Source organism: Eufriesea mexicana, unplaced genomic scaffold (assembly GCF_001483705.2).
Source record: "Eufriesea mexicana isolate 0111107269 unplaced genomic scaffold, ASM148370v2 scaffold47447484, whole genome shotgun sequence".
Classification (NCBI taxonomy): Eukaryota; Metazoa; Arthropoda; class Insecta; order Hymenoptera; family Apidae; genus Eufriesea; species Eufriesea mexicana.
The window spans coordinates 606,148-616,578 of record NW_016907864.1 but is presented as its reverse complement, the minus strand read 5'-3'; positions in this window follow the sequence as shown (position 1 = coordinate 616,578).

Below are 10,431 nucleotides of genomic sequence, written 5' to 3'. Positions count from 1 at the left end.
TCCTAAGTGAATATTACCATTCTAATGATGATAGCGTTGCGTTCCACCTGACGGCCGAATACGTCACGTCCCTGTTAATACGCGTTTCGGCGATGAAATATCGGGACACTCTATCATACGCCGTTGTCACGGTTTTTTGCCACTTTACAGGTTTCGAATCGGTCACTATAATTCAACGTCATGGACACTATCGACGTGGCGTCCGCAAGAGAGATTGAATTCCGGCGCGGGCTTTTTTATTGCCCGCTCGTTAATTTGTCTCGGCGCGGCTGATTTCGGGCTGACAGCTCGAAAACCGTGGCGAGTTCCGGCCGCGGAGGTTACGCATTCCGTGTACTCGTGGGTGAGCGATTTTTCTCCTCTTCTCCGCCATTATCGCTGTTTCCAGTCGTTTAGGGTGAAGCAGAAAATGTTTTACAATTTTTGACGCAATTGCTCGATACTTAAGAACAGAAGGGAAGTACGAAAATGTCAAAGACGCATGCATATCCAAATACTGTCATAGACATAGACGGATGCATATGTGCGCTCAATGTCGAGTACTATACAATAGTAAGTAGATGTCCTGATTAGTGAAATTATCGTCTTCGAGAATAGAAAATGGTCCTACTTGTAAAGGGAAAATTATCGAGACTAATGCCTCGCTCTCTTCTCGTATTTTGTTCCACTCTTTGACAGAGGTCTTTGGGAAATTTGTGTAGGGATACTGTTTGATTTTTATTTTAAAATATATATTTATTGCGAGGTAAATGAAACTAGGAGTAAAGTTTAACCCTTAACGCTCCAAGTGTTCTTCTCAGGCACCACCGATGGTGGCTGAATTATAATTAATATAAATATTGTAATCAAAATTATATTACTTCTGAGATGAATAGAGATTGTTTTGAGTAACTTTAATATTATTATTTACACGTCATTGTAGTATTTAAAATCTGACACTTAAAAACTTGCAAGTCGAAGTATGATGAGAATAAGTTGGAGTTGCCGGTCGATACTCACAATTCAAAGCCGAGGCGTTAAGGCTTAAATTAAAAGATTAGACTGATACCTATGATTATGTAACCGACCAGTGCACTCACGTCAACCCTCGCTAAAAACTGTCAAGACAGCCCTCGCATCCGTATTTAAATCTGACAGTCTCTCTTCTTTCAAACGTAGACTTTCTTTCTCGATCATTCATAAACATCCCTTTCATGCAATCCTTGCTTGTGCACTTCAGATATTGCCCTGAACATTCCATTGGAACTCGTGACTGTTGCTTATTGTCCATCAGCCAGATAGGTCCCGAGTGTTCCTTTGCGCTCGCTCTCAAACCCTAGCATCCTGCGTTTACGCGTCAATTAAATAATTATTAGCGAGTAGGAACTGAAAGGAGTCGTCGAAAACGTACCTGTCCTCTCGGCTAGCAAAAATTTCGTCGACCTGAACGGTCCCTGACGATCCAACAACCGTAATAAAGAGTTCGAGCTTCCTGGAGAACCGCAGGAAATGCTCGGGAAATCTTTACGATTTTCGGGAACAGTGGCTGTCCCGTAGCGCATAACGTAGCTCGCAGGTGTCATAAATAAATTTGCGGCAGAGATTAGCGAGGCGAAACCGCGAAAAGTTACGGTCCACCTTTTGAACGCGTCCTTCTGTCTCCCGTTCCGACAAAGGGTTGTCCCTGCCCTGCTCCCTCGCCGTTGCTCATTTTCTCGCTCCTTCTCTCGGTGTGCCTCCTTTTGTCCCGATTGTGTTCCCTTCCGCCGGAGACAGCCCTAAATAAAATTTGACCGGCATGCGCCGGCATAATGGACTCTCGTACAGTCCGCTGCCAACAGATTTACGATTCGGTGTGGGCCGATTGCAATTTCAGCCCAGAGCTTAGGTAGCTTTGTATTTGACATGGCCGATGCGGCATACGTTGCCAAACTAACTCGGCGGTCGACCCGAGTTCGTTTCCTTGGGGCAAACTCGTAGTCGAGAGACGCTGCAAACCGAGATGACATATTGACGTCCCCTCTCTTCTCTTTGCTAAGTTCGCGACGATTAGGCGGACAGGGGAAACCTAAATTCCAAATTTCTAGTTCCAAGCTTTTATTTTAAAATTAACCCTTTGACTACGGCAGACTTTGAAACGCACCCCTCGTACAACACGGGTAGGAATTCATTTACAATGTCCGCCGAAAACGGTAAAATTTTGGATAGAGATGCGCCCTCCGTGTCAGGAAAGCAAACTGTGTTGAGCGCTTATATACGTCTTCCGTGTCACAAAAGCGAAATTTCCGAGCGCGTATATGCGCCCACAGTAGCCAAGGGGTTAATTTCCAAAATTGGCTTCCACGCAAAAGTGTAGAGCGATTTGACACATGTTTGATACGAGAGAAAGAAGTATAATTAAAGAAACTCGAGAGATTAGGGTAACTTTGGCTGTACCAAGGTTTGGACTAGGTTTCTTCTTTGATCGAGGAAATTTGAACGATTTTTTCCTGGGCTTTCTTCTATGACAGGAGCAGAATGCTTCCATTGCTAGCTGCAAGTTTTCCTCGTATTCTGTCTCCGATTTTGGCATAATATAGGGTAGGTAGGTACTCTTTTTGAGAGATGAAGAGATAGCTACGCGGTTGCGAGTTCAGGTAGAATTTGGGAAACAGGCAGAAGCCAGGGTGAAAGATTCTCGAAGAGAGTGCACGATTTTTCCTCGATTTTCACTGAACACTTGTCCACGGAGGTGGAAACCTTTCTCAGATATCTTCCCCATTCTTGCACCACGATATTCCATTACGAGAAATAGCGATACCCAACACCTTCCTCCAAACTCTGTCAAACATCTTCCTTACGTTACAACCTTCCAAACCAATTCTATTCCTCTATAACAGTGATAACAAAGAGCAATAATATCACACGACAACCGCAGTTTCGCGATTATATCGGTCATCGTCTGGACAAACGAAGCCACCGAAACGAAATCTGTCGCGATTACATCGATTATCACCCATTGTGACGAAGCATAAAAGCTGAAAGCACCAAAATCCTGCGAAAAAAGGAAGGAAAAAGAGACACTTGGTGGGTAAAAACGAAGGGAAAATCGATGACAGAGAAAGGGTAGTCGTTGTCATTGTTCTACGGGTAGGCTAGGAAGGACGATTTCTCGGCGTATTTACCAGTATTAGGATAATCCCATTTGCCGAAATGTGGCCGCTTATGGCGATGGCACGCCGGGGACACGCCCCGTGTCCACGATTCCGGGTCGGAAATCCATGGGCCGGGAAGGGTGGAAACGGGTCCAGCCGGTACCGTGTTCGCGTCCCCGGGGACACGGTACTTAAGGGCGCGTTTGTTCTTCCAGCGTGTAGGCATTGTACAGCCGAGCGGAAACGGGCCGCAAAAGCCAATCCGTCGCCTTAAACCGCGTACCGTTACAGATGCCCTCGGAGAAGGAACGACGGCAGCTCGCTCTCTGCGGGAGCGGTCGAAAGGGCTGCCCTAATGCCGGAAAATTTAAGGCCGAAACTCGCTCCCGGGGGAACGCTCCGGCAATTTGTCTTCGTCTAATTTGCCTGCTCGTCGATGGTCGTCCGGAGATCCATCGATAGCGATCTCGAGAGACGAAATCGATCTACGTGTCCTGGTCTAGGATAACCGTGTGTCACATCGTGGATGAAACGATTTCTTTAATCTTTCGATATCGAGCATCTGTTTTTTACTCTTTCGGGTGTCAGTCACTCGAATTGGAAGTATTCATCTTCCTTTCGTACGTGATTAATGTATTCGTGCGAGGTTAGAGTTGGATTGCAAGAGCTAGTGCGACGAAAAGGAAAAATTGGAGGAAAATAATTATTTGAATTGCTGGACGGTGAATCACTGCGATTGTTCGATACAAGTATGTAAATTTTGGAATATTCTATTGTAACCAAAGGTTTCTTGTACGAAATTTCCGGGTACCATTGGAACGTAGGTGTAAATTAAAATGATTAGTCATATTTTGAATTATAGCAATAAAACAGATGAATTATGTATATACAGTTCGGGATATGACACGAATTACATGGATTAGTAACTGTTGGGATTATGGGTAAAAAGAAATAACTATCGTTCTTTATAATTATTTTTATTCTATTCTTAGGAAGGTATATCTTCAGTATTCTAACTGTACGCAGGGAGAGACAAAATTAGAGTAATGGAACAGGGTATCCGTCCTGATCCCCTAATTCTCATCTATACTTCGACGTATGGTTCAAAGATTTGTTTCTTTGAGAAAGAGATTGATTTTTCCAAATACCTTAAAACGTATCTTATTTTCAATGGTAACAAGCTAAGAGCGGAAGATTTAACCCCTATCGGTTGTAAGTTACCTCTCACGTGACAACAGTACTTTGTGGTTGTAGTTATGCGTCACGTGGGGGGCGACAAGACGAAAATCTTTGGCATATTTACTGAAACCAGTTACAACCTAGTCAGAATCGCGTATAATAAGCTAGCATCAGGTCAGGGTTAAATTCGCCAATATTTTTCACCCCTGTAACACCCCACGCGAGACTTCTTCCTACCTCTACACGGTACACTCCGTTCAATCGATTCAACGTTTCTATTCTCAAATCAGATAAATCGATAAATCTTGAAGCCAGTTACAATCTAGTGAAAATCACGTTTAAAAAGCTAGCATATGACAAGGGTTAAATTCGCCAATACTTCTCACCCCTGTAACACCCCACGCGAGACTTCTTCCTATCTCTATACGGTACACTCCGTTCAATTGATTCAACTTTCGTTCCGCAAATTAGATAAATCGATAAATCTTGAAACCAGATACAACCTAGTGAGAATCACAAATTAAATGTTAGCGTTAGATAAGGGTTAAATTCGCCAATACTTCTCACTTCTGTAACACCCCACGCGAGACTTCTTCTTATACTACGTTCAATCGATTCAGTGTTCCTTTCCTCAAATCAGATAAATCGATAAATCTCGAAATTCGCGATGAGCTGTTCAGAAAGAGATCTCGTTGATCAAAGGCGACGATCCAGGGTAGTTCTCGTTGATTCGCTTAAACCAAGCTGCCCCTAAGACGCAGTCTTGGTAGTCTAGCCTCCCTTAATCCGGCTCTACCGATGTTATCCATTTACCGGAACTGTGCGCGTGCTGTATCGCCGTTGGAATCTTATCTCGGGGACTTTGACCAGCAATCTGGTTAGCCGGCACGCTGGCTCGCCTCTAATCCGCGGATTGACCGCGTGGCGAGAGCGAGTAATCCGTGCTCTCGCCACGGGGTCACCATCCGATCGTCGCAGCGAGAGCAAATATCGCGACGATGCTGACGATGGTGGGCGCGCTCACGAGAAAGGTGCGCTACTGCGTTAATCCAAATTTAAATGGGATCCATCCTCGTGGACAAAGGATCGGAACAGAAGCGAGGAGATGGGCGGCGCAGAGTGGATTAGAGCGAAAATCTGCAAAAGAAGATCCCATGCTGGCCCACCGTGAAATTGTCAACACAGGAGGCAGAACGAGGGTTGAACCTCTTCGCAGACAGGTTCGCAGATAACTCGAAGTTCTGTCTTGGGTCCACCCAGTGGTCCCGGTGGATCCAACTTCGGTGTTTCGGGTATTCAGCTGGAACGTTTAAGCGTGAGATGATTCGATAGATACAAAGAGCTCGCGAAGACGATTGTTGGTTAAATTATGGGGCCCAAGGTAGGCAGAGAATGCTGAAGTTCTGAAACGTTTCGACTATCGCGATACAACCACCAACCGGGAAAAGAAATAGCTATTGACTGGTATGAGTATAATTGTTGGAGACCAAGGTCTAGGAAAATAGCTAGTATTAATTTATTATTAAATTATAATTCTATTATAGTTATTCTAATTATAATAGAGGATATGATATATCTTCTGTGCCAGCTGAATTTCGACTGAAAACAATCGATAGATTCATCGACTGACCATGACTTTGTCTTTCTTCCACAATAGTTAACACTTTGACTGTCACGCTGGTCATATATGATTATCCACGGTTTTTCCTGTGACGTCTCGGTGGTCATTGATGACCGGAACGAATGAACTACTTGTAAAACTACAATTGCAAAAATTGAATAAAAATTGACAGTGATTGTTATTAATTAATACATTTTGAATGTAATCGCTAATTAGAAGATACTTTGAAATAAAAAGTACCCCATTGAACAATTAAAAATTTTGATTAGAACATCGATCGGAAAAATATTACAACAAATCTTGCATCGTGGCGTCCTGAGTGGAACATGTGATTTCGGCGTGGCAATCAAAGGGTAAACGAAGATAATTACTGGGAAAAGAAATAGCTATTGATCGGTATAAGTATAGTCGCTGGAGACCAAGGTGTAGGAAGATAGCTAGAATTACTATAAATACGTGCAAGCCATTTCGCGTAATTTATTATTTTATCATTATTATTAACGGAATTACTAACATTTTATTATTTTTAACGTAATTTATTATTTTCTTCTGTATACAACGTATCATCTTCTATGATAGAATTTTATGTAGGTTTTACTTGCAAACCACAACAGTTTTACTGGATATCTATTTTACTTATATTGGTACACACGATGTTTCTCACATTAGATGTTATTCAGAACTAAATTCATAACAACTCACACTGCACGTTCACGCTCAACCTCACACACACACACACACACACACACACACACACATACTTCCATACATGATTCGTCGATAGCCAAGCACAGGAGGTTACCGATTTACAGTTGAATAAATATTCGTGTTTCCTCACATTCTATGCCAGCTGGATGTCGACTGAAAATTAGACTCGTCGACTGACTATGACGTTGTCTTCTTTCCGCAATAATTAACGAAGATAATTTCCAATTGAATCGCGAAATTATTGTATAACTAGCACTCTGAGACACCATTCCGTTTGCACATCCTCGCATATCTCGCGTATATTCTTTATGACACGAGCGAGTATCTAAAAAGAAAGCACTGCGCCATCTTAGTTCGCGATAATGACCGTTCCTAGTCCACAAATCTCGCGGAAACGCATCTCGATAAATCAATTAAGCCCCCATCCTCTCGCGGCCTTATCTACAGGGAGCGCTGGTATCAGAGAAAAGTCCCTTGCAGTCGGACAGATTCGAGCACAATTAACCTCTCGGGAACAACGCATAAACGTCAGCAGGGATTCGAGTGATTGATACCGCACTCTGAAACGAGCGACGTTAACGAGGCTACGCGGAAAGTCGGGGCGAAATCGGCGAGAGATAGGGGCCAGGCGATTACCCAAGCGTCGCGTTTCCATCGTGGTCCGAAGCGGAAACGCTTTAACGGACACCGTGGCTAGAAACGAGCGGTCGTAATTGCTCGATTGCGTCGCGCGCTAGATCCAGGAGGGAGCGAAGTGGAGAATCGTGTCTGCGTCGATATCGCAATCGCGTGGTCGCGGAACCCGGCGAAATCGCCCTCCAGACGCTTCCAGGAACCAGTTGACGACCGTGCTGACCCGTACCAACGTCGTCCAACCCACCCGGAGGATCGTGTCGCGAATACCATTACGTTTCGCGGAAACGCGGATGATAGGCCAAAGGAGCCGCCGCGAAATTTCCCGCTTTTACGCGGCTAACCCCTGACCCTCCTCGCGACCACACTCTCCGACCACCTTTCTCCGCTGCTACGAATCCCGCATACCGATTTCGCCAACGCCCACGGAACGACGTCGTCGTCTGCGATGGCACTCTTGTCTCCAGACTTTGACAGTTTTGACAGTCGCATCTTCTTATCAGCACCAAACAGTCAACCTAGGCAGTGGTCAGGTGCTAAGGGTCACGTAGGTCCTAGGTCCTATTCCAAATTGTATGTAAACCCACGAAATCCTAATAAATAGGCTCGTGAGAGCGTTATCAGACATCAAGCGTTGAACTTTGTTAGAGATGGCTTGCGAGGGGTAGCTAGAGAGTATTAATTGACTTTATATTTAAACAGTGTATTGTATGTGTAATAGTTGTAGCCTGTATAGCTAGCTCGTGATAGATAGATAGATTTAATCCGAGTCTTGTAATATATATTATTTCCGTTTGCGCTTGTGTTTGTCTGTGTGTGTACCAAGTATATTTATAATTGTGATATGACGTTGTTGCCATCTTTCCACAAATTTCAACTTCTCCAATACTCGAGTCTCAGGAAATCAAGGTTTCCCTGGATTTTCTGGTTTTATATTTTATTTTTATGAAATCATCATTGTCCCTGTGACATCGTTGGCGTAGGTAGCCAAAGGACGAGCACCGATTTCTAGCTCTTCGTCATTCTCGGTTGGTTTCCTCCTCGATCGCTTCACGGAATCGAACGGAAGCTTCTCGCAAATGGGGCGGCTCCACCTACCACGAGCCCCGAAATCGGCCGACAATTCACAACATTTGCAACCACCTACCGCGCTCGTGCACTCCTTTCAGACCGGCCACTCTCTCAACCCTTTCCCGGGGCCCGAAGCCTTTGGTCCTTTGGTGTCGCCTCGTGTTTCCTTAATTTACGACACGGTACGCCACTTGACTGCATTGTGGGTGACCGCATCCTACAGGGGATGCCACAAAATCTACTAAGAATCGCTCGTAAATCTTTGCCCCGCTCGCCACCGTCCTGGTACCGTAACGAAACACGGACAACCTGATTTCTCGATGGAATGCGAAATGTCTTCCTAAGAAACTTCCGTCGTAAATCCTGGCATGAAGACAAATTTTAATACCCCGCGTGTGATACGAATCGATAAAACGTGGAAGATTTTACGATTAATTAAGGGGGATTTAATTCCGGTCGTGTCTACTTGTGAAAGCACCGGTGATTTAATCGCTGCTGTTCACATCGCAATTTGATAATTTATTGCTTTACATTTCATTAATATAATTTTTACTGCCGTGGCCTGTATTATTATTTATTTATTCCGACCTATAAACGAGATATCATCGGTTCAAAGGAGCTACGAATTAGCATCGAAGAATAACGAAAAATTGCAATTAAGGTTAGCACGAGCCATTCTAATTACATTGCGAAAACAATTTGGAAATGGAAAATCGTAAATAGGTTCCGTTGACATCTAACGAGCGGGGTCTGTATTAGACCCACCCAAATCATCAGTCCGTTAACGTTCTGACGCTCAGACAGTAGGGTTTGGGCCCAGCGAGAAACTCAAACAAATCGCGTTGTGCCCAGAATTTTTATATTATGGTAATTCAAAACGATTACGGGACATTTTGCTGCGCGGAAATGGAAAATAATAGATAGAGTTCGTTCACCAACATCTAACGAACGCTGTATGTACTAACCCCATGCAAATCGTCAGTCCGATAACGTTCGAGCGCTCAGACAGTAGGATTTGAGCTCCGCGAGAAATTCAACCGAATATCCCTGGGCCCAAAATTTGTAATAGTAATGCAAAACGATTACATGCGGGACATTCTGCTGCTCGGAAATGAAAAATCGTAAATAGGGTCCGTTGACCAATATTTAACAAACGGTGTCTATACTAGACCCATCCAAATCGTCAATCGGATAACGTTCTAGCGTACAGACAGTAGGGTATGGGCCCAGCGAGAAACTCAACCGAATCGCGCTGGGCCCAAAATTTCTAATAGTAATTCAAAACAATTAGGTACATTCTGTTGCGAGGAAATGGAAAATTGTAAATAGGGTCCGTTGACCGACATCTAACAAACGATGTCTGTACTAGCTTCATCCAAATCGTCAGTCCGATAACGTTCTAGCGCACAGACAGTAGGGTATGGGCCCAGCGAGAAACTCAACCGAATCGCGCTGGGCGACGAACGCGTTGAGACAAAACGACAATCTATAACGTTGTCTTTCAATATATTCGAAGTCGATCCTTAAACGTCCCGTCTTCGTTGATATTACTGGACTCTCGTAGGAAGAAATCCGCGAGGAACTGTTTCACGGACCGGTCTTCGATCTCGATTCACCGCGAGACGGTAACCGGCAGGCGTCGAACAAACTCGCTCCTTTTCAAACGCTGTCGGCGTTGTGAAAAATTGCAAAATCATCGAACGCAACGCGTTAACGAGAATCGAACGCGTTGCATCGTCCGCGAACGTTATAATTTTAGAGATGAATCCGAGAGTAGAGTAGAGAGGATGACGCAATTACGCTCTCGTGGCGACCGGTCGTTGGATCGCGAAAGAAGCCGCGGAGATTCGAATGTAAACCGCGATGACGCCGCGACTTTTCGATGTAACGATGATTTATTAATCGGCAGCCGGATGCACGGCGGACAGAAATGGCGGCCGTGTTTCCCGATCGTCGGCCTTTTAGTCCGTGCGGTCGCGGGCCGATCGAGTTTCGTGGAAGTAGGGATCGGACGGTGGCGGCTCGGGATTAGCTCGAAAGGAAAATCGCAAATAACTGGATTTTCCGATTCAATGACACGGTAATCCGCTTACGAGATTCGCACGG